This window comes from Myotis lucifugus, unplaced genomic scaffold, assembly GCF_000147115.1.
Source record: "Myotis lucifugus unplaced genomic scaffold, Myoluc2.0 scaffold_257, whole genome shotgun sequence".
NCBI lineage: Eukaryota > Metazoa > Chordata > Mammalia > Chiroptera > Vespertilionidae > Myotis > Myotis lucifugus.
In genome coordinates, this window is record NW_005871305.1 from 1600503 (window position 1) to 1626788 (window position 26286).

The following is a 26286-nucleotide window of genomic DNA, read 5'->3' on the forward strand; positions in this document are numbered from 1 at the left end:
CAGAAGGTTGAGAACCACCGCCTAAGGCTTATAGTCAGTAGGTCTGACTTGGAAAGGTGACTTTGGTTAAACTCTTGGCTTGCAGTGCCTTTCCCTAGTGTTTTTAGAAGTGCTGCATCCCTGCTCAGAGCCCAGGCACTGAAGCTCCTTTATGACCCAAAGCTCAGCAAGGAGCCGGGAGGTGTGAAGGGGGCAAGGCAGTGTGCTGCAGGAGGCCACTGCGCCTTTGTCCCTGCACCCTGGCACTGGTAGCCAGCAAGACAGGTCTGGTTGGAGAACTGCCCTTCATGACTTACTGCTTAAAATAAAATCTGGCAAGTCCCACCAGGCTCTGATGTTGCATTTCCACCTTCGGTGTTATTTCCACCTCCTCAACCATTGGCATTTCTGAAACATCAATCAGGAGGTTACTGTGAACTTTCCCTGTTTGAACTCAGTCAATGCTGAATTTATTTTTTAGATAATCTAATTTTATCATAGAAAAGTGAGCTCTGAAATCAAAGCTTGGTTATAGCAAGGCTCTTGGGAATCTGAAATTTGTGGCATATTGGTTTATTTCCAAGTAGAAAGGAAAATTCAAGTCTTTAAGGAGAGAGAGAATGCACAGACACTTGGAATTCAACAACATCTAGGCGCAGCAGCAATATTCACAATAGTAAATCTGTCAATAATGGCATGAAGTTTAACTGCTTATTACTCTCATAAATGGTTGTTAGTCTGTCACTCTTGATATCTGTCTCTGACATAGTTAACATGTCGGTCTCATTTCCTAAACTCTTGGTTCCTCTAGTTCAGGGGTCCTCAAACTACGGCCCGCGGGCCACATGCAAATACAAATATTGTATTTGTTCCCGTTTTGGTTTTTTACTTCAAAATAAGATATGTGCAGTGTGCACAGGAATTTGTTCATAGTTGTTTTTTAAACTATAGTCTGGCCCTCCAACGGTCTGAGGAACAGTGAACTGGCCCCCTGTTTAAAAAGTTTGAGGACCCCTGCTCTAGTTCCTCCCTTTTATCGAGAGCACCTAGCATGCCCTTGGACATGGAGGGTGTTCCATTAATATTTGACATTAATTTTTTTAAAAAGATTTTTTTAAAAAAAAACCTACATTCACACTGCTTCATGTAGAATTGCTAGTCCAGCCTATTCAGCATTTACCGGGGATGATGTGCTGGCTGGTTCTGTGCCTCCAGCCCCAGGAAAGAGCCCAGTGTATGCCTTCATCCCTCATGAGAGTGGTGTAGGCCTAGATGGCTCCCTTTTGTTCACAACAGGAAGAAGTGTATTGCTTGCTGTGGTGTAATTGGGGATCTGATGGGGCTCTCGCTGTCTTAGGAAGAAGGCATCTAGCATGGGCAAACAGGGAGACTTCAGCCTGAATGTGAGTCCTCTTCGATTTCTAGTTGTAATACTGTGAACATCTAACACTGTTGAATCTTAGCTTCTTATCTTCAAAATGGAGAAAATATAGATGTCTTCTTTTCTCTGGGTTAACATGTCTATGATCTGATCATAAAATATCCATATGTAAGATATTATTACTATCTTCTCTGTAACAAATGTTATCAGTGGTAAGGCACTTGGAATCTTCCATCAGATCCAAAGCAGATAACTAGGTGTAAATTATATAAGAATTGAATCATTTTGTAGAAAATTCTGAAATAAAAGCAAACCCCTCTATTAACAGTTGGCATTGGGTTACATATTGAGATTCAAGTGTAGTAAATGAGGCAGTACGTGAGACCCATGTCTAAACTACCTGATTCCAGCTAGGAATACCAATGACGTAAAAGAAAAATCCTACCAGCAAAACCACAACTGCTTACCGCAGGATAACATGGCTTATAAGTCAGAATATAAAAGCTCACACTTCACCTTTACATGTAGAGAAGCAAGAGCAGCTATGGGGGCAACTCCAGGAACCATTCTCTCAGAAGCATTCAGCAGCCCGTATAATCATGGGTCCCTAAGACCTTAAGAAAGGGACAGGTCCTGATATGAAGATGCAACAGCCCCTGAGTGGCCCCAGGCATGCTGATGCCCAGGGCCATCCTTTCCTTCTCCAGGGTCAGGCTTGCAGCCACAGCTGCTCTTGTTGCTGCAATCAATCTTTCTCAGGCCCCCCTTCCCTCCACTCCTTGCCTTCAATAACAAAGTTCACCTTGTCCCTTACCACATGCATTTTCTCCAGGAAGAAAAGTCTAGGGGAAATAGCTTTGGTAGAGAAACATTCTCTGCATTTGCAAGTTGACCTAATTAATAGAATATAATATTAAGATGTACAGGCCATGTGAAATAGCTTAGTTGTGTTAACAAAGGGTAATACCATAAACTGTTTAGTCACAATGAGTCTTAGCTTTTTAGTTTAAACACTGTATAATTTGGGGGTTGGGGGTATTCTACTTAAAATGTCAGTGGAACTGCATGAACTCCCCATGACTAGAAACCTAAACGTAAGCACAGGCTCCATAGCTTTGTTGGAAGGCATCTTACTGCTAATTAAATAAACTGCTCAAATGTTTCTTTCTTTGATAAAGAAAACATTCTTCATAAACAAATTCCCTCTGGAAGTCAAAATGCACCTCCAACAAACATATCAATAAAGCATCTAAGAATCTAGGCTTGTGTTTAGCTCTCTCTCCTGCTGTGGCCTTCCTGAGCAGTGAAGTTTAGGAGAGCTTTCTCCTTGCCCCAAATTGTATTTTTCTAGGAATGGCCCAGCCTTTCCCACAGTAGATTCCAAGGCTGTAGTTGTCCCTAGGATTTCTCCATAGCACTTGGGTCCAGGCATACATTCATTCTAGCTCTTCATTTTTAAAAAAAATATATTTTATTGATTTTTTACAGAGAGGAAGGGAGAGGGATAGAGAGAAACATCGATGAGAGAGAAACATCGATCAGCTGCCTCTTGCACACCCCCTACTGGGGATGTGCCCGCAACCAAGGTACATGCCCTTAGCCGGAATCGAACCTGGGACCCTTGAGTCCTCAGGCTGACGCTCTATCCACTGAGCCAAAGCGGTTAGGACTAGCTCTTCATTTTTTTATTCAGGCATCCTTAAAGTATTTATTAAGTTCTTGCCAAATGAGTGCGTGAACAAGTAGCATATATTTGTATTCTTAAAGTTAAGACCTTTGTCATCTAAAAGTCAAGATAGCAATCCACCATCTGTTTTGCTCACCTTTGGATCTCTGGAAAATACATTTGATTTTTGCACATAGTGAGCCTTCAATGTTTATCAAATGAATGAATGAGCCGTCATACTAGAAAATGGCATGTGAATTATCTTAATGAATGAGCCGTCATACTAGAAAATGGCATGTGAATGATCTTTGGGTAAACTTTCTTTAATTAATCCCCCAAACCAAATCTAGGAAAATTTACAACTTTTTTATTTTATATAATATTTCTAAGATAGATTTACACAAACAGGTTATATGAACTAAAACATGCAAGAAGCAACACATTATGACCAGCATAAGAATATTAAGAATCTTAATACACAACATTCTCTTAAATGCAATTTTATTGCTCATCATCTCTGTAAAATTATGGCAACCAGAACATTTTTTTCCTCTGGCATGTCCACTGATAAGCTTTGCTCCATCCATTGCTTCTTGAATACATGCTTGGCTTATGCTCTGCTTACTGAACTCCTTCTAGTGGACTGGGCACAACGTTAGCATTGGAAGAACCTAGAAGAGTTTATATCTCTGTTACTTCTCTATTGCTGTGTGTGTGTGTGTGTGTGTGTCTTTCATCCAAGCTCACTATCTGATATCCGGGCACAGAATTAAATCCAAATACACCCTAGAGGCACTTTTTATAAGTCTTGTTGGTTCCAGGTTACATTAAATTCTGAAAACAGGAAGTGTTTCTTAAGTGCACAGATAGGGATCATTGCTATAGGAAAAAATGTTCACGAGTAAACTGAGAGGAACAAACACACAACACATTTATTGAAAGGTGAGAAGCACAGTTCAGTTTAGGGCTTGGGGTTTCGGTGAAGGAAGAATTGGTGTCTGAAAGGATAGGTCTGGGCAAACAAGTCTTCCTCTCTCTCCTAATTATAGAGAGGCCATCCTATATCAAGGTCTCATAAAATTCTTCTTAGAGATCCTTCCTTGACTACATAATGGAAGCACCTCTTATGTCATTATATAGCATTATCCTATATTATAGCCTTTATAGCACTAAACAATATTTCATGTTTCTTCATGTTTGCCATCTGTTTATACCACAACATGTACACTCTTCCCAGTCACCCCTCTTCACTGCTCTACTGTTCTATCCTCAGCACCTAGAATAGTGCCCAACCAAGACGAACTTATGGTGACCAAACAAATAGACAGTACAGGACTTGAATGCCAGATTTGTCAGCATTCTGACCAAAGCAGTCTGTTGACCAAAGGGGTCTATTGAAATTTCTCCAGCAATGAGAGGGCACATGTCCAGAATTGTGCCTCAGAGAAATTACATTGGCAACATGCAGTACTAATTAGCAAAGAGAGGATCCTGGTGCAGAGAGCTCAGTAAGGACATTAGATTTTTTTCCCCTGAATGATGTGACTACTATTGCTATACAATATATTTTCTTGTACAATATAGTAGCTGTTTAGACTAGATACATGTTTTAAGGTAAAGAAAATCTATTTTTTAAAACCTGTTAAATACCATTCATTATATATATTCCCAAAGCAGCTATGAGTTGTGTGTGTGTGTTTAGAATGTCTTATTTGGTTGCTTATAGCTATCAACACATCTCTATAAAAATGAAGACAACTATTAACCAAAGTACCTAAGACACATTTTAACCCAGACAATATAAAGAGTCTTGGAATTCAGAATTTGCTGTGATTATTATAGTACAAAAATAGTGAATGATATTTAAAAGCTCTCTGTCTTGAGATAGTATGTCCTTGTATTCCAGAAACTTAATGGGGGATAATAATAATGATTATGATAATGATAACCTCATCAAAATCACACAAGTATGTTTAAAAAGCCTAAAATGAGTTTCCTGTGGAGGTGATATAAAGTGTGTTTTGAGGCCAAGTTGAGAATGGGATTTATACATACTCCAATTAACTTCACACAGAGGGAATAAAACACAACAAACAAACACAACTATTACATGATTTCATGCCTTATTCTCAACCCTTTTAGCAACCACAACAGATCAATGATATAGTTATTGAGCACCTAATGGGTTGATGATTGAAAACTATTTTCAAGTATATGTCACTGCCCAAATAGGAAATTGGATAAAGTATGGATGAGTTAGTGCAAACACCACAACTACTGGCAAATGTCTGAAATAAAGCCATTAAAGGCAAAACCATCTTTCTAGGTATTCAAGAGCTAGATATCGTTTACATCTCTTGATCTCTTAATGACTTCTTTATATTAGATTGTAATAAGTTTTAAGGAAAAATTAATTTATTCTTATAGTCTTTTTTAAAAAAATTAGCTTTATTGTTGAATGTATTACACATGTTCCCTTGTCTTCCCCATTGACCCCTTCTAGCCCATACCCCCATGCCTTCCCCTGGTCCCAGGCCTTCAACACACTATTGTCTGTGTCCATGAGTTATGCATATATACCTATAAGTCCTTTGGTTAATCTCTCCCCACACACCCCCCTACCTCTGCCTTCCCTGTGATATTCAACAGTCTGTCCCATGTTTCTATTTCTCTAGATCTATTTTGTTGATCAGTTTATTGTGTTCTTTAGATTCCACATATGAGGGAGATCATGTGATACATGTCTATCTCTGACTGGCTTATTTCGTTTAGCATACTACTCTGCAAAGTCCCTCCATGCTCTCTCAAAGGGTAAGAGATCTGCCTCTTTTTTACTGCTGTATAATATTCCATATGTAATGGTATCACAGCTTTTTTTATCCATTTATCTACTGATGGGCACTTTTCTTTTAAAAAATAAATTAAGAAGATAAAATTTGAATTTAAAGGGAAGTTAAAAATGATACACCTCGGAGATGTTTTTGTTATAAAATACAAAAGTTAAAGAAACATCAATAAAATTTAAAGAAACTATGAAATTGATTTGAGTTTTACAACCTTGAGTGGTTGCTCTTAAGTAAGCCTTTCTCTTTCTTATCAATTACCTTGAACAGAGCTCTTTCTGAGATAATGTGCCATTTACTGAAATCCTATGTTGATGTTCCACTCTGTTAGTGAATATCTTCCAATAAGGTTAGGCCAATTATAGGGTACAAATGTAGCTTAAATTTTTTTCTTCCTGCCAACACAAAGGGTAAATGTCTGAGAAACCTTTGCTTAGGTGGATTGAGTTTTCTTCTTTTTCCAAATGAGACTGTATACCAATATTTCTTAGGATGCTCCCAATTCTTGGAGAAGGCTTTTGAAGCTCATGACATTCATCCTGACAACCTCTTCAGGCTACAGCTGAGCAAGTGATAGATTAGTTAAGAGGATGTTTGCAGGAGATAGCAACTCTTCTAAATAGTGGCACATTGGATAGTAACAAAGGGACTCCCCAGCAGAAATTGTTGGTTTTCCTTTAGCTTCCAAAATTAATTTAGAAGTAGTAGCTAGCTGACAGATTGATTTTTTAGTTATAGATTGTCATGCACTACAATACTTAATCATATAAGATTTTGTTGCTTTTAACATCTCTTGGGTTAGCGTCTTTCTGACCAGGGCATTTTACAGTATTCAGATTAGATTTTTACATGATGGTTTCATGCATCCCATTGCATACCAGATTTCTGTTTCCTACTTGAATACTGCAACATCTTGAAATAGTTCACTTTTTATGAATCCTATCTGAGATGAAACAGGAGAAATAACGAATAAAAAAGTCACTGCAGTTATGTGCCACATAATGACATTTAAATCAATGGACTACTTATAGATCGGTGGTCTCATAAGGTTGGAGTGGACTTCTGAGCTGAAAGTAGATGAAAAACTTCCCAGGAGCTCTGAGAGATGGGGAACTGGTGGTGGGATGTGATCCCTAGAGTGGGAAAAAGAGAAGTTGTGTGAAGAAAAGTGAAAATATATGGAACACTGAGAACAGTGGAGTAAACCTAGGGAAGATATGGAATGTGATGATCTTAACTAAGGAATTCCCAGAACCAACTCCAGTGAAAACTAGACTGCCTCCTGAAATCTTTGGCAATGCTCTGATGATTTTGGAGTTCCTGAATGCATTTGGGGAACTTTTTGATCTTCAAGATGAATGTCCTGAGGGAGTGACCCAGAAGTGTTAGAGGAAGATCTTGTAGGAAGTGCCAGTGAAGGCCGACTATGTGAATCGCTTTCTTTCTTCCTGGCTGCCATCTTCCAGGCAGTAACTGAAGAAGAAGAGGTAGTAACCAAAGAGAACATAATTTATGCTGATACCAAAGATTTACTAGAGTCTTTGGATGAAGATGCTAACCCCACAAAACCTGCACTGTCTGCAGTTGCCTCTTTGGCAGCTGCATGGTCACAGTTGCACTAGGGCTGAAGTTTGAAAAGCTTAGATCTTGGTAGCCGCACTCTTTCTGAAATCCTCAGACTGCACATCTGAGCTTGAGGTTGCTGATGTAACATCAGCAAATGCAAAGTAAAGATATCAAAACTGAGGCGGATTTGGTGCTACAGATGATGCCTGTGTGGAGCTTCCTTAAAGCAGTCCCAGTTTAGCAAAGAAGCTGTCAAGTACTTCAGTGTATGATTTGACACCAGGAGAACAAATGAAGACACTTTATGCTCCCTGTGGGAAACTACAGTCCCTACTTCCTACTAGGGATTTTATTGAAGATTATGTTGACATATTATGACAAGCAAAGCAGGAATTCCAGGAGTTAAAAGCAGAGTAACTAAAAAAGAGAAGGGAGAAGCAGCTGCTAGAATTCATAAAAGCAAGAACAAAAAAAATGAAAGAGAAACAAGAAAAGCTGAAAGAAAATGAGCAAAGAAATTCAGCTGAAGCTATATCTCTTGGGAAGGAAGACAGGGAAGATTTTGATTCTAGCACTGACAGCAAAGAAATGGAGCAAAAGGAACTAGATCAAGATACGGCCATTGAAGAGGAGATGACCCAGGATCCCATAAACGAAGCAGAAGAGGGAAAGGGGACAAAATGGATTTGAAGAGTTTATAAGGCAAGAAGAGATCAACTGTTTAGTAAGAGCCTCTCACTGCTGATGAGGAAGAAGCTTTAAACAAGAACACTAACAAAAAGAGAAAGGGCTTTTAGAAAAACCCAAAGTGCCACAGCATGCACCAATATCTTTCCAAACTTGGGCCGTGACCACATATTGGTGATATTGGATTTTCCCTTCTGTTCCTGGATTGTTTATTCTAGTTTCACTGAAGACATGTATTTGCCTAGACCAGGGGTGGGCAACCTTTTTGTGAGTGCATGCCAAAACCAGCAAAATCTCTGACTCAAAATTCTTCTGCGTGCCAACCCTAATTTTTTGAGAACATGTTATGCCTACTTGATATCTCTTAAGGTGTACGTATGTGAAGAACCTTGAAGAAATAATAAAATTCATTCGAGCGACAAAAACACAGTATATGATGATGAAAAATACATTTATTTTTTAATGTATACATGTACACTGATAGTCCGACAAAAAACTTTATGACCCCGTTTGATATTATCAGTGGGACTTTTGCTGCTGCATCACTGATGACAGAGATTTTACATCAGGTTTATATTTTTTGACCTTCAGAGATATGCATGGTCTACTACTTTCATCTGTCAGGCTACTCCTGTTACGAGACTTAACAAAATTCATCACTGAGAACAAAGATTCACAAGCGTCTGTGGATGAAAACATGGAGAGTAACACTGTTGCAAAGTTTTTTAAACAGAAAAAATTTTCTGGAATGGCATTCCAAGTCCTCAGTAGTTCATTTTCAACACTATTGAAATTGCTCTTTACTTCTCTCGTCAATCCATGTCTATGGTCTTTAAGATAACTTGTATGTAAAATTATTTATTTATCTAAGATGCACCTACACTGAATTTATCTGAAAAATAAAAAAGTCGATATTAAGAAAAAAATTGTAAATGGAAGATTATAAGAGAGGGTTTCCTGTGCCAGCAAAAGTTACTGGCATGCCATGTTTGGCACGCGTGCCAGGGGTTGCCCACCCCGGCCTAGACCTTCATCAGAATAATGCACATTCTCAAAATGCTCAGGAATCCACTAAAACTGGAGACTCTTTGGTGTCTGCATCTACCTCTAACATTGACCAAGGTTCATGTGATGATTCTGTGCAGCTACCAAAACCAGTTCGTGAGCCAAATCAGTGGTGCTTTTACACTTGTGAATAGCTAGACCAGCTTATCAAAGCTCTTAATTCTAGAGGACATAGAGAAAGTGCCTTAAAAAAGCAACAACTTTTTTTACAAAAGAAGAACAGAATATATGCACAGCTAGCCCATTTTTCTGAAGGTAAATTTCATTTTTCACATAAATCTCAAATTGATAACAAACCTACATATACTCAGGGAAGAACTTTCAATGCATGTGATCCACCTCAGATGTCTGCAGAGAGGCAGCTTGAATTGAGACTGAGATATTTGTTTTAATGTACTGAACACAGAATCTACCAAGGAACATTAGGAGTGATAAACATTGCAGATCGACACATATAAGTTCAGCATTAGAAAATGGATGATATGAGCTGTGAAGTAAAGAAAAAAAGGAAATGGGATAATTAAAACTGAATGAAATTAGAAGAGATAGAAATTGATGAGCAAGCAAAGGCCATATTAAAAGACATACTTTTTGGCATGAAAATAGAAATTTCAAGTACTGTCTCAACTAATACAAGTACATTGCAATCAGTGAGCAAAAATAGTTTGTCATCTGGCAATGGCACTCTTTCAAATAGAGCAGGGCAATGAGTGGCATTTTCTCAAAGCTCCACTAGATGCCAGTGGGCGTTCTTATAAAACAGCCCTGGACCATTGGAGAGAGTTTCTTCTTTCTTCTGCTAGTCTATCCCAAGTCTTTATTCACCTAACCACTGTGGATCATAGTTGACATGGTCTAAATCTATACTGCATGCTCATTATAAGATGTCCAAAAGAATGGGTGATGCAGAAAACATGGTACTTTGTGATGGCTGTGATCTGGGTCATCATACCTACTGTGTTCAACCATAGCTCAAAATTGTGCCTGAAGGAGATTGGTTTTGTCCATAGTATTGGCCAAAGATAAGTTCTAGAAGACTCTCCTCTATACAGAGACAATCTTTGGAAAGTGATAGAGAGATGGAAGACAGTATGGAATGTGAGGATGATGAAGTTGATGTTGATGAAGAGATTAAAAATGAGGAGAGAGAGTGTGAGATAGAACAAGATGAAGATGACTCTCAAGAAGAGAAGTAAGTCAGTCCACCAAAACAAGGAAGATAACAAATTAGATTGCCAATTAAAATAAGAAGTAAACTTGACTCTTCTTTTTCATGTCCAACAAGATCCTAGAAAACATACTTCAAGGAGTGAGCGGAGTATTCCCAAAACAGCTATCTCTTCTAAAACTACTGGTAGAAGCATAAGAAAGATCAAATTTGTTCCTAAATATTTAAGAATTGTTAGTCATTCTACTTGCCAGAGTCATGGCCCATTGAAAATAGATATATGTGTGGAACTACTTAGTCTTTGTAGAAAATGTAGAGGTAGGAAAAGTGCTAATACACCAGAAAATAGTCCCAACTTATGTATCTTCAGAGCCATTGCCACAAAGTCAAGTGATCAGTCAAGATCTCTAAATGTTGCTTCAAAACTTTCTCTCCAAGGTAGTGAATCCAAGAGAAAAGGCAGGAAAAGCGATCTACAGAATCATCTTCTATGATACTGAACCAAGGAAGTGCAGGCAGACAGGGAGGAGTTTATAAATTTTCTGCTATTGAACAACTTGTAGAATTTGGTATGGCATGATGATAGCTGGCTTTTTTTCAAACTCATTTCTAAAATTCAAGACCCATACTATTATGACATCATCAAAAAACCCATTGCCTTGAATATAATTTGTGAAAAAGTGAACAAATATGAATATAAATTAGCATCTGAGGATATGGAGTTAATATTTTTGAACTGCTTTGAGTACCACCCTCATAACACAAGTGACGCAAAAGCTGGAATGAGTCTTCAAGCATTTTCATATTCAGGTTTAAAAACTTGGACTTCATGTCACACCTGGGAGTGTGGATCAAGTTAGCTCACCGCTGGCTGCAAAAATTTAAGGAAAACAAATTGTTCATGCAAATGGAACATTAACTCATGCTATAAAGCAGACATAGACATATGTGCGTACAGCAATAACAACTGATTGACAACTTTGAAGTGTGGCCTGCACTATATTCTCATTTTTAATATGAAGCTTTCAGGAGAATGTAGAAAAGATTTCCTATGCTACAGTTTTGTTCAGTATCTAATAAGTTTGATAGATATATTGGATACAGTACTGGTTTGTAGAGGATTTTGTACATTTTGAGATCATTCATGTGTCTCAATATCTTGGAAAATATTTTTTCTTCTATGATTTATTTTGTCATTGATGATTTTTCATAGTGTGGTATTAGGGAGATTAATCTGCACAGATAAATCTTTTATAGCACAGTTTAGAAAGAAAGTATATGTCTAAGAAGTTTTTAATGAGCCATTCTTTCAACACTACTGTACACATGAATGAATCCAATTTTATATCCTTGAAGTGCTATGCCAGTGCTTGCTGAGATATTAAGTCTGAGTTTATTAACTAGGTATTTATTTAGCATTAGAAGTAATTGGTGAATCCACTTTGTATTTATAAAATTTGTACCTGGAAAATGTTCTTTAATTTTTTTTAACATTTTATTGTGTTTCTGTTTTACTTCTCTTAACTCCCTTAATGATCAGTCAATAAAAGGTAATACCCTCCCTTTTCCATGACAGTTCTTCCAGTTTTACAGAACTATATTATAAGTGATACATTACAAGAAAAAAGATTGCAATGGAGCTGAAAATTTTCATCCCCTAGTAATGTCTTAGCCATCGTCAAGTCATAGTGCAACAAATTACATTTATGGTGATGCTGGTGTAAGCAAACCTACTGCACTGCCAATCACATAAAAGTACAGCGCATATAATTACAGTAGGAGCTATACCATCGAGATTTATGTGAGTGCACTCTATGATGTTCGCACAATGACAAAACTTCCTTATGACACATTTCTCAGCATGGATCCCCATCATTAAGTGGTGCATGACGGTACATTTAAATTCTTAGTTAGAGCTTAACATTTTTATTGGGATGTGATCCCCAATAGGTTAATATTTCCATTTCCATAAATATAAACCAGAACAGCAAGGATAGGGACACATTTATGAAACTGCTACAGCTGCTACCTCACATTACTGGTCCACTTTCTTGTTCATTTGCATACATACTAACTCAGTGTTCCTGTCAGCAATGGATAGTTTGATACTTAATTATTTAATACCGTTTCACATTTGAGTGTAAATTAACAAACCTGCCAATTTCAAAAAATAACTTTGAGAAGACCCTTGAGAAATAAAATTTACTGTCTGTGGCTAAGATTTCAGTCAACTTTCCCTTCCCATTGCTAGAGTGACAGCAGAATTAATCTTGAGCACAGGGGTAATCCGGTGTCATATGGATTTGACTTGAAGAAGCTTGTATTCCCTAAAGCAGATTTACTTTTGTGTTCAGCTTGGTTGAAGCTAACATTCAGAGTGTTGGTTTTCCTTAGAGAGTGGAAGCTGAACCACGCTGGGTGTCTGGGCAAATGAGCCTGTCAGTGGTATATCTTTGGCTCACTGTCCACAGATGGGTTGTATTTGTTCGCAAATGAGAGCAAACTATATAGTGTGGCTGTTCTAAATACATTTTAAAGCACTTTCAAAATGACATTGGTTGAACCTTTAAATGAATTGGTGAGGCCTTAAATTTGACCACTGAAAAACAAACAAAACAAAGAGAAAAACTTAAGTGAATATTAGTGGCCACAGAGCATCACCTTTTTCTATATAATAATGTCTTTTTTTCATAGAGTTATTCCAAGGATTACACTAGCAATTATCACCAAATTGTGTTGCTTTTAATATCTCCTGTACTCAGAGAGTTTGTAGTCTCTCTATGAAGCTTGCCTCCAATCTTTTAATGGCCATAAAAGTTATTTTTATATAACTTCTAAATAAGGAAATATAATTAATGGATATGTGGTCCACCAATTTGTAAACATATGTACTTTCAGTTCCTTGACTTCAGAATTGATTGCTTCTTGCTTGATGCCCACGGTATAGCCTCCCTTAAACTTTTACTTTTTGAGAAGATGATCCTGGAAAGGATTCATAAGGGCTTGGATTCAACCCCTATTACAGGTTGTGAAAACATCAAACAAACAAACCGAATCTAGGCAAATAGTGGAACAATTTCTTCCATGTCATATGTGCAATAATGCAAGGGAAATATAATTAGATTCTTCTAGTTACTTCCAAACTCATACTTATTCTTTCGGGATTATTCTCTCATTTTTAAAAATAATTCTCAGTTCTGTTTATATTTGCTTTAAATATTGAGGTGCTCTAATGTTGGTTGCATATATATTTACAATTTTTATATCATCTTGGTGATATTATTATATCATTACCTTCTTTCTGTCCTGTAGGGTCCATAGTTGGTGGCCTTGTTACCAGGGTCTCAGATGGACATGGAACCTGCCTGGTCCCTGAATGGACTGGACCAGGTTTCATGCTGCGTAAAGGCTCTGCTTCAGTGTCTAGTGTTCAATCCACAGACTGTGAACTGATTACCAGGTGTGCAGATGGGTGTGGTTCCTGCTTGGTCCCTGGAAGGCCTCCTACCAGGTCACTAAGTGGGCCCATGATGGGCAAGACTGGCCCGAGACCTCAGCGAAGAGCAGCTGGAAAAGAGTCACAAGGCTGCCAAAGGGATCACAGTTGGGACCAGGGACTGCAGGTTTGCCTTCAGGGGCACAGATGAGCATGCCTTTTTCCAGGTTCCTGGGTGGGCAGAAATGTCCTCATACTAAGTGGAGCTAGACAGTTCAAGGGGTTGCTTCAGAATCTAAGTTCAGACCTTCAGGGGTCCAGAGGAGTGTGTCTTCCATCCTGTCCTGTTGCGGGGGATGTCATTACTGCACCCAGACCACGGCTGAGAGGGGCTCTAGCTGCCAACAGGGCCATTACCGGATCTGCTGTTTACCCACGGTCAGGAAGTCTGCCTCCCAGGGCATGGGCAATGGTGTGTCTTCCACCCAGTTCCTGGGCAGGCACGACCACTTCCAGACTCCAGCAGCAAAAGGGCAATTTCAAGATATGCAGTCAGACAAAATTAGATGGGCATGGGTGTGCATAGCTCCCACCATGTTCCTCAGAGGATAGCACTGCTCCTGGACCATCGCTGAAGGAGCTAGAGCCGGGTCATAGGACACTTTAGGGCCAACAGTCAACACAGAGGTCAATGGTCCTGTTACTAAGGACACAGGCAGGCCTGACTCTTTTCAGGTCCCTTAGCAGATAGTGCTGCTGGCAGGACCAAAGTCAAACAGGCTATAACTGAATCTACCAGGATCAGGGCTCTTTTGGAGTCTGAAGCCAGGACCACCCTCACTGAGCCTGCTTCCTGGGCATGGGCCTGCCTTCTCAAAAGGCTTCTGTTGTCTTCAACTCTACTGGGGTTTCACTATTGGAATTTCAAATTCCAAAACTCCCACAAAGGCCCTTTAGTCCACGCTTAGCTGCCAAACTACTGCTGCAGAGGAGGGATACAGTGAGATACCCATTTCACCATCTTGCTAGTGCTACCACATAAATAGTTTTGCTTTAATTTATCCATCATTTTCATTGTTGTTAGTATCATATGTGTATGTGAGTGTGTGTATCTGTGCTTTCTTCTGAATGCTTTTAAGGTTTTCTCCTTGTCTTCTGTTTTCAGAAGTTTTCCTATGATATGCCTTGGTTTGTTCCTGTCTCTTTTGTGATTTTTCTAATAACTCTAATTTATTTCAATATATCTCTCTTGTTGTGCCTCCATCATAATATTGGCTTTTCCCCGATTCTCCCCCACCCCCACCCCTTGCTCAATTTCGGTGAAACCCCACCAGCCTGTTTTTTGGCAGCTACAGCTGTTTCCTCTGTGACTACAGTGAAGTGACCACTTAGAATGGTTGACCCTCAGGGTTCCCCTGTGGGATTGTGCCACCTGTTGGGATGGCCTTGCCTATGTCAAGCACTGGGCTCACCCCTGCAGTATCACTTGTCAGGCATGCTCTTTAGCTTCCATCTACTGTGAATCCATCCTCTTCTTTAGGAGTCTGCATGTGTATCCCTAAGTTTAATTTTCATATATTTTCTGTCATTTTTTTCAGATTACATGTAAGTGAGAGAGATTCAAATGTGAGTTCACTCTCTGGAAATACAAAATTACTGTTACTTTTAGAATGAAAACGGTTTTTTTAAAAAGTTTAAAGTATCTACACAGTGCCAGAAATATATTAATTTCTTTGTAAATGTCTGTCGAACTAAATTGAATTTTATAGTTCCAGACAATTAAATTTAATAAGCACAGATCTTGCCACTTAATCAAATTCATCACTTCCAAAATCAAACAATCCTTTATTACTATTCATTTCCAAGCCATACCCACTCTTACAATAAAATAAAACCACTTATACTTTACTGAATCGCAGAATATGCCACAGTACAACTTTCTAGGCACAGTATCTAGATCTATTACATGCCCTTTACATCAAAATTCTAATTAGCGTTCATTCATTACTGCTTTCACAAGTCATCTGTCCTTCACCCAAAAATGTGATGTGGGTATATGTGTACATGTAGCCCTGAGAACAGGAATATCGATTCTCAAGAACTCTTCCTGACATCGTGCCACTTAAAATACACTAGAATGGAAACTAGGAAGAATGAAATCGAGCACTTTTTCTACCACTTCAGATCAGTTAACCTGAGGAATATGCTAAGAGTGAATTTAACGGCTGATTTATACTCTAAGGGTCTAATGAAAGATGCTATAGGAAACTACAGTAGTCACGAGTCTTTCTATATGACCGTGAGTACTAAATGAGAGAACACACAGCAAGGGGTATTTCAAAGATCAATAAAGATTCTACTTTTCTCAGGTCTTTTGTGTTATGAAGGCTTGCATTTTCTTCAGATTGTGACAACCTCACATACGTGTGGCAGCACAGTGCACATGCAGTCAATAGCCATCAAAGCACACACTAGTGGGCAGGATGGCTGAGTACAAATGTCCCTCAACTATTCTTGCTTAGGGAATACTTAGTGATGCTACATCGGGAGTGTTTAGTGCTGGGCGGTGGACCATCTGCAGTCAGTCAGGATACTGACCTCAAATGGCTCTTCCTGCCAAAGGGAGCAGAACACATGGTCCCAACAACAGAGAGAGGAATGCAGCCAGCCGTGAAACAGCTGATAGCTGCAGGCAACAAAGACAGAGAGGATAAAGCATGGGAAAGCAATGCCAGGTTAACAAAAATAGCATATAACAAGTATTTCACAGGAAGCATTGAGGAAGGGAACATAATTGTATGTCAATTAATGAAAAACAATGAACTTTTCTAAAAGGACTGTGGATCTCAGTCTTTCTATGGGCCAGTAATATTACCTGGACCACACAGGACATCATCAGATCTGTGATAACCAGGAGTCTAATGAAGTGATCCCTTGGGAAAAGTGGACCAAGAATTTAACTGGAATTTTGAAAAGACTGTAAATGCATATACCACTTAGTGGAATCGTGACTATAACCAATAATACACATCCACTTTTCCATGGAACTTGACGATGAAACTGGCTGAACATTCATACTGATTTTTTTTAAAGACACAAAAATTGCTATTTTTCTCAACATAAAACCATTCATACTTTACGGAATCACAGAATATGCCACAGTACAACTTTTTTCTAGCATTATTGCAAGACACTGATGAAATTAACAGGCATCACTAAGTACTATATTTAGTTTTAGTTTTGAAATTAACAGGCATCACTAAGTACTTTTAGTTTTGAAAATGAGAATTGAGTTTATTTGTTGGGCAAGGATCACAAATTGTACAGAAAGGACTATGCAGATTATCCAACAAAATTTCTCATAGCTAAATTTTGTACCATGTCCTCTGCAGACTATTCTTAACAATAATAATAGAAATATTTCACATTTATTGCACAATTTCCAAGCTCTATGCTACATGGTAGTATGGTTTCACCAACCCTCAGGGCAGTACTATAAAGTACTATTATTATCCTCATGTTACAGATGAGAAAACTGTGGCTTAGAGAGGTTATCAGTCAGGAACCTCTGGGAAAGGAAATAACATTGAAAGGGGTAGCTGAAGGGACTATTTACAGAGAAGTGGGAAAGATTAAGGGAACCAAATGAGGTACAAGACCAGCAATAGTGAAACGCCCTTATACCTCCAGGCGTGGGTGGCAAGGAGAAGGAGAAAGGTAAGTGTTATCTGAAGTAAGCAAGAATTGAAGTGGTATAAGAAGGGCCACAGTACTCTCAAACCAGAACTCTACCTGTTTGATTCCCAAACTAGTTAACCTTTTCATAGCTTTAACAAAGAGTGAAAGCCAATCTCCAGTTTGAATATGACTAGTTGTCTCTGGGTTCAGCACTTTGTCCTTTCCAGGGATCTGTAGGGTCTGGAGCACTAAATGCAGCTGGGGTATAGTAACTAACACTGTGTGGGTGTGAGTATCATTTGCTTGTAAAAATCAGATGTAGACCATCCCTGTAACCTTTCATACATACGGGTTCATAAAGAGGCAGTAGGAATGTAAATCAAGGAAAAACATATGGTAGTGTGAAATGGGGACTAAAGAAGAGACATGGAAAATGTTCCCAGATAATCTTATAATTATTTAATAAATTTATTTTAATATAAATTTACTTTAAAAAAATCCCCAGCACATTCTATGCAATAATGATTCACATTGGAATACTTTCTAGAGGCTTTATTTTTAAAGGGTTGTTGGCCATATGTGTTGTCCAGAGAAATCCAGGTAGAAAATGTGAGGTTCTGGAAAGCCCGTGCGCCCGTGAAAGAAATAGATTTATTCAGAAAGAGGGGAAAAAAATCAACAGGATCCTGTACTAGAATTAAACCTACCCTGTCTAAAATTACAATAGGCGAGACTGGGACCAACAACAACAAAATTATTAGAAAGCAACTTTATCTTAATTGACAACATGGTTCTAGTATATCTGTAGTATCTAAATTCTGTCTAAAATTATAATTGGTTGCCTTGCAAGGTAGTGAGTTTCTTGTCACATGAGATATTCCAGTAGAATGTCGTAAAAGAAATTCCCAAACTGAGAGATCAAACAAGATGATACCAAAGGTACTTTTGAAGTTTAATATTCATTAAACTAAAATTTCAATTTTGGTAACATTTCTGGCTTCTCCATGGTCTCTTAGCTTACAGAAAAATATTTCCCAAACAGTTCATCTGGATAAAAACTAGTCCCTAAAAGTTTCCAGAAAAGCAATTTCAAAAATATATTTGCTTCTCCTAAATTACATTTTTATAAATTCAAAGTAAATAAAAAATAACTCAATAGGATATTTCCAAAATTTATATTGCCTTTATTGTTCTATTTTCACTTGATTACCTCTCTGCAGTCAGTGTACATCAACTATCTAGCCAGAATTCAAAGAGAATGAGAAGTTTAACATTTTCCTCCCATTAGCATCTTACCATTAGTAGGGCTGAACAAGTTAAATAGCTGCGGGTGTGATGTGCTTTGCATAAGATAGCAGAAATCTTCTGCATTGGGGAAGTTCTTCAGGATCAGAATATCATATCACTAATGTATGACAGTGTGACTGGAGTCTGTTTCAGAGAATAATGAGAGAATCAACCATTATGTGGGCTTGGAGCAGATAACACATATGAGATTTTGCCTGAACAAAAGGCATTACACAATCACCTAATGGATAGTAGATATTCTAAAAATAAGAGATCTGATGTGTCTTTTTAAAAGATGAAATTGATACAGACAGATAGCCCTGTGTGCAGGAGTAAATTTCAGTGAGCCACAAGACTCTCATCTTTTTCCTTGAATGACTTAGTGCTCCTACTCCTACAACTCTGACGCAGGGCTTCCTCACCAGAGAATTTCACAGCGAGAACTATGGGTCATTGCAGGTCAAGGGCAGCATCCCAACAGAAACAAGAGCCGAGTCTGGCTAAGGATCAGCACTGCCAAAAGTTCCTCAAGACCCTAGCATGTATCCAACAAGAGAAAACATGTTCCTGCCTTTCTGACTAGCACTCATCTTCTTTTCCATATAATCCATACGTGTCCAGAGTCTCTAGGATCTCCTGACCCTCCTACTATGAAAGGCGTGTCAGCATTTTGAAAAACCCTAACTTAACTCTGGTGCCCTGTCACATATAGAAATTTTTTGATATTTGCAACCATAGTAAAACAAAGATGTATATTTTTGATATTTATTTTATATATTTAAATGCCATTTAACAAAGAAAAATCAACCAAAAAAATGAGTTCGCGTGTCACCTCTGACACGTGTGTCATAGGTTCGCCATCACTGCTCTAGGACCTCCTGACCCTCCTACTATGAAAATGTTTCCGAAGATAGCTGAGATACTAATATACACTAATGATGTTCTCAGATATATTTATATTTTAAAAGCACTCAAAGATTTACCCCAAAATATACCAATATGTGGACTCTCAAACCTGTATGATCATATTAATCAATGTCACCTCAATAAATTTAATTTTTTTAAAAGGCCATTTCAGGTGCTTGTCAGGAGGCCTCCCAGGACACAGGCTATATACACCCAGATGACTCCTCACATCAACCTTGTTGTGCATGTGGGCCAGCTACAGTATTTCCCAGGTCATCAAAGTACAGAATATTAGTTCTTGAGGGAATCACAGCAAACATGTCCAAGTGTCTCAAATTGTAGATTAAATACAAAACAGAACAACAACTAAAAATCTCACACAAACTATAATTGTCTGTTATCAAAACTGAAATGAAAATTCAAGTTTTCCCTATTTGTATTCTAGGGAACATTTTCCCACTTCTTCAATCATTGTCTGATAATCTACTTTTTAATGTCATTTCTCAGTATCTCAGTACTATCTGGGTATTCTTTGTATGTAAGGAATTTTAAAGTAAAAAATGTGACTTTTAAAGTACAATGTTGGCCATATGATATTTAAAAGTTGATTATTTTAGGGGAACATTTTGGTGTATGTGTTGGTAGACATAGGAAATTAATATCTAAAAGTCAAGACGTGTATTTTTATGCTATTAAGTAAAACCCTATTTAAAAGTTTGTATTTATCTATTGTAATATACACTGGGTGGCCAGATTATTATGACCACCAGACGTTTGTAGGCAAATTAGCTATAATTTCATGCTGAAGTTGCTAGAGGGCCAGATCATTATAAATAGGGAAGCAGATTGTTTACCGTGACAGTAGAAGTGATTTTTTCCTGAAGATATGGGTAAACAATGCAATTTAACAGCCTTTGAATGTGGGATATATTTGAACATGAGTGGCCAGATTATTATGACCACCCCATCAGTACTTCATTGGGCCACCTTTTGCCTTCAATACTGCGGTAATTCTTTTTGGCATTGATTCCACAAGATGTTGAAAGGTGATGCAAGGAATCTGACACCATGCCTGATGAATAGTACTGTCCGGTTCTGTGAGATTTGATGGTTATGGAACCAGCTGCCTGATGGCTCTTTTAACTTCCTCCCACAAATGCTCAATTGGATTGAGATCTAGTGATTGTGGGGGCCACCTAAGCAAGGTAAAGTCTCCTTCATGTTCTTGAAACCACTCCTGCATAATACGAGCACCATGGCATGGCGCATTGTCTTGTTGGAAGAAGCCATCTCCATTGGGATACACCATCAACATGATAGGATGAACTTGATCAGCAATGATACTTACTGTAGGTATGTTGTGCTATTCAGATGTTGTTCCACACAAATTAAAGGGCCCAAATCATGCCAGGAAAACATGCCCCAAACTGTCCCCATCAGCTTGAAGGGTTGTACTCATGCATGTGGGGTGCATGCTTTCATGCTGTTTCTGCCAAATTCTCACTCTGCCATCTGCATGATGCAACTGGAAACGTGATCACATGACTTTTTTCCAGTGCTCGACTATCCAATCCTTGTGTTCCTGTGCGAATTGGAAACGTTGTATCTTGGTAACTGTAACTGCAGACAGCAAAGGTGTTCAAACAGGCCTTAGGCTTCCATATCCCATACGATGCAGTGTATGGCTAATTTGCCTACAAACATTAGGTGGTCATAATAATCTGGCCACTCACATTCAACCTGGTTTCCTTCTGAGAATAACACCTTGTGAGAGCTCTTTCGCATAAATGTTTTGTTTTCACACCCTTGTCTCACTGAGTCTGCAGACAGATGTCTACCTTCCCCCTCATTGCCTTTCATCTCCATTGTTTCTCTACCACCCTTTAACTCTCATGCTAATTACCCACCTTGCTACAGTCTTCTATAAATCTTTGATGATTCATTTATTGGTGATTTTAGTTCTTGACTCACTATAATGGGATCCATCAAGTTTAGCTGTTGCAAGTAGACATACATGGCAATAAAAATTCTTATTTATCCGTCCAGCAAATTTTTAAATGGCATGAGATTCAAAGAATGCTTTCTTTTTCAGAATCTGAAGCCCCTCTTATAAAAGACTAGAGGCTCAGTGCACAAAATTCGTGCATGGGTAGGGTCCCTAGGCCTGGCCGGCAATCAGGTTCCTGCCTCCTCCTTCTCTCACCACCTGCCCGTGCGCTGTGCAGTTCCCCACCACCTCCTTCCCTTGCTCCCTCAGTGCTCCACAGCTGCCTCTGGTCACCCGCTGTGTTCTGCACTGGCCCCTGGTGGTCAGCACACATCATAGCGAGCGATCGAACTCCCGGTCTCCTGGTTGAACTCCCAAGGGGACACTTTGCATATTAGCTTTTTATATATATAGGTACTTGCATTCCCTTGTACAAATCTTCCAAATTTGTTTAGGAGATTTTTCTAATAACTTGGCTTCTGAGTACCTTGACCTCCTCTTCTCTAATTGCCTTGGCTTGCAGTCCATGTCAGCCACTCTTTCCTATGTTTATACGTTAGATGTTTAATTTCTAATAATTTTTCTAAAGTCTGAATCTCTAGCCTTACTTATATATGACATAGATATAGGCATAGATAGATAGAAGGCATTTAGAAGGAACATTTCAAAAACGTCCTCTCCAATCCATAATCAAAGAAATTTGGTACTTACAAAGATTGTTTATTTAGCTTTTTTGTGGATACCAAAATGATTCTTCAAACTTTCCTGTACAATTGTTATGAAGATATTTTCCTTCTACTGATTTTACTTCCTTATGCAGTGGTACTCATGTGGTATTATAAAATGTATTTTGAAGTGTCAATATTAAATTTTGTCTTTTTCTTCCAAATATTTATTCACTGACAGTTATATTTAAATTATCTATTTATCATTTCATACATTTTCCCTATATTAAGTGTATGTCTGGAAGCAGCCTAGGTCAGAAATGTGTTTAAGACAACAGGGACACCTGAAGAAGTGATTGTGTTAGCTAAATAGACAGGAGTTGATAAGGCAGAAGGATAAACAGGGGAAATAATTAAAATTTTCTTTTTATAGGAGTATAATTTACCAAGATTAAAGTGAGCAAGTATTAGCTGTTCTTCTCAATTACTTTTACAATCTTATATAGCCATGTGGCCACCACACCAAACAAGATGTAGAACACGTCCATTATTTCAGAGAGGATTCTCATTCTCCTTTCCATTTCAAACCCCACTCCCACCCCACACCTCAGATGATTCACTTGCAGACTTGTATCATCACAGTTTCATTTGTCCTTTGTCTGGAACATGGAGAAATGGAATTTATATTATTTTACTCATGAAACAGTGATAAAATATCTAATATCACTTTTCATCTGGTTTGGCTCAGTGGATAGAGTGTTTACCCATGAACTAAAGGTCCTGAGTTTCATTCTGGTCAAAGACACGTACCTCGGATGCAGGTTCCCCGACCCTGGTTGAGGTGCATGCAGGAGGCAACCAATCGATGTGTGTCTCTCTCTTCTACTCTCTCTAAAAATCAATGGAAAAATATCCTCTGGTGAGGATTAACAGAAATACACATGAAAGAGAGACTTTTAGCCAGTAAGAAGTAGTTTTGTAAATAGAGAAAAACTTTGCCTGTGTGGTTACACATGAAACATATATAATAAATGACAGACTCTCTGTCGCTCTGTCGCTCTCATACACATATATACACACACACACACACACACATGCAACAAATACAATGAAAATAAAAAGTCTTAATCTGTGGTCGAAGATATGGGGCAGGACTTAAGAACGTGATTTGTAAAAAATGAGTATAGAAGCCCTGAAAAGCTAAAAATTTTTAAACGAGCCACATAACAGCAGTAATCAGCAGTGATGACTTAGTAAAATGTGGATGGCAAGATACCAACCTGCTATATTCACAGTATTATTTCACAGTATTATTTACATTTGTTCCAAAGGATTTATTTAAAAAATATATTATGGCACCACACTACCATGCAGTTTGCTAGTACATGGATCATAAAATAAGTGCTCACATAGATTCAACCACATTATTTCATTTTTTTCGTGATTCTAATCCCTTTCTTCCCTCAAGTATGTTCAGTGAGACAAAATTGATTGATCTTACCATTTTGCATAAGCAGGATAGCACAACTGGGAATGGGATGTGGAATTTTTGAGAGAACTTGCAATTTTTCTCCTAATTTTCTTGGTTGCTATGCTGGGTTATGTCTGCGGTCTCTTGACCTTTTTGAAACAAGTGAAGTAAATCATTGTTGTCTGTAGCAGTTGAAACTAGCAGTTCTAAGATTGGTCCTCCTTTTTCAATAAGAGAAATTACTTCTAAAGGGAAATCTCAAAGCAAAGCCTAACAAGACATTTCTCTTTCTCCTCAATTCTGCTTGATAGCTTCAAGGTTAGAAAAGGTTTATCAGCAAATTTAGCAGTGGGTATCTACAATTCCACATATTTTCATATATGTAGAGAAACTTTAAAATCCAATTGCCAGTGTCATTAAAGTGAATATTAAAATAATCTACTTATCTCTATATTACTGCATAAACTAGGAAAATGGGCTCTCACAAGTCTAGTAGAAAATGCTAATGGAAAATGTGTAATTGGTATTACGTAGCCAATTTTTATTGTATTATCTTCCAATTGTACAAGCTAAAGACCTTGGAGTTCCTCTTAACTCCTCTTTCCCTTTCATATCAGATCTAAACCTTCAGAACTGGGTCACTTCTCACTGCCATGCCTACATCATTCATGCCAGGCATCTCCCAACTAATTTCACTCCTTCTGCCATGACTCTCTTGAAGAGTACTGCTCAAAAGAGCAGCCAGCCAATGTGTGATTGTAAAACGTGTCAGATTACACAACTCCCCTGTTCATTCATACTCTCTTTCACTGGGTTCAGCCAAAGTCTTTTTGATGTTTTATAAGTCCTACTTAATCTACCCCACTGACATCTAATCTACGTCTCCCCCTTCACTTTGCTCCAGCTACTCTGATCAGATTGCTCTTAGAGAGAACAGGCCCACAACAAATTCAATACCTTTGCTTTATCTATTTGCTCCGTCTTCCCCCAAAACTCCTTCATATCTTTACTCAAATGCCACCTACTTGGATAGGCCTTACTGAGGCACTCTATCTACCTCACTCTCAACCTCTACACTGCTGAGATTTCTTTCCCAATGCATTTCCAGCTCATGGTTTCCTTATATTTAGAAGGGAGACAACACCCAATTGCAATGAGTTGTTGACAGGATTATATGAACTCATCTGGCTCATTGTACAGGCTCAGTGAATGATTGCCTTTTATTTTTTATTATGGAGAAGAAATAGGAAGCAAAACTAAATGTTAAAGAAAAATACCTTGCATGAGTGTAATTATTTCAAAATTTACAACTACTTAAAAATTTATTAAAATAATCCATTTAAGACAAAGTTTTTATCATTCAAAATATAGCAATATGAGGAGATTCTCTGGATAATAGGGTCCATATCCTTTCAGCTAAAAAACAAAACAAAAATATGAAGAGTCATGAGAAGAAAAAGAAAGAAAAATTAGATAAGATTGAGCAGAAGTTTTAAATAGAATATGCTTTTCTGTGTATGTATCTGTTCAGTTTTCCCAGCACCATTTATTGAAGAGACTGTCTTTATCCCATTATATAATCTTACCTCTTTTGTCATAGAATAGTTGACCACACGGTCAATATTGTCTTGAAAGCCTCATCCAAATTAGCTTAGTATGACAGCTAGAAATTATACATAATTGTAGAAAAGATTGTAAAATCTGTTGCTCTATTGATAGTTTAAAAAAATTAGATGTTAATCCTATTGTTGTAATTCAATTGGTTTTCCTATTTAAACAGTACTACTAGTATACTTTGTAGAGAACAGATAATAGCAGGAAACATTGTTCAATACATTTTGACAAAATTTGCTGTAAATAAAAAGATACCTTGGGTACTGAGGATCCAGGGATATTTCTAATCATTGTCAGTTAATAATGTTTATCCACATGTACAGGTTAGAAAATTAGCATTAATAATTATGATGTGGTATGCAATTCTTGTCAAATAATATCCTAGTAAAGAGATTTTCAGAACATTGACAGTGTTATTTGAGTTGATTCTGGCGGTATGGACAATAACCAAGTATAAGAATGGTTTATTGCTTATTCCTGCACTTTAAACCTTATTTTATTTGGGCAATGCTATTTTTAAACAATTTTTTTAAACTAAGTGTCAGCTGGGAAATTTAGTAAATATTAAAGAACAATGAATTCAAATATAATCTTCAAATAATAGAGTAAAGCAATGTGAGATTCTGAGTAGATCTGAAAAAAGCAAGTGTTAATGATATCAATGAGACATAGGGGCTGATGAAATAAAGCTGAACCAGTCAATTTGAAGTTTGTGGAATGTAGTTAGAAACTTTAGTAAGATATGAGTTTTATATTTATGGGGAGAAAAACAAGTATAGGGAAATAAATATAAATTTATTGACTTTTTTCTAGGATGAAAACATATATACCTATATATATATATATATATATATATATATATAATTATAATTTTATATACTTTATTT

The 26286-nt window shown here is 37.8% G+C and overlaps 1 pseudogene; it reads left to right on the forward strand.

The window, feature by feature from the left end:
• The first annotated feature begins 4331 nt into the window (after positions 1 to 4331).
• LOC102429732 lies at positions 4332 to 11240 on the forward strand (annotated as a pseudogene).
• The last annotated feature ends 15046 nt before the right edge of the window (positions 11241 to 26286 follow it).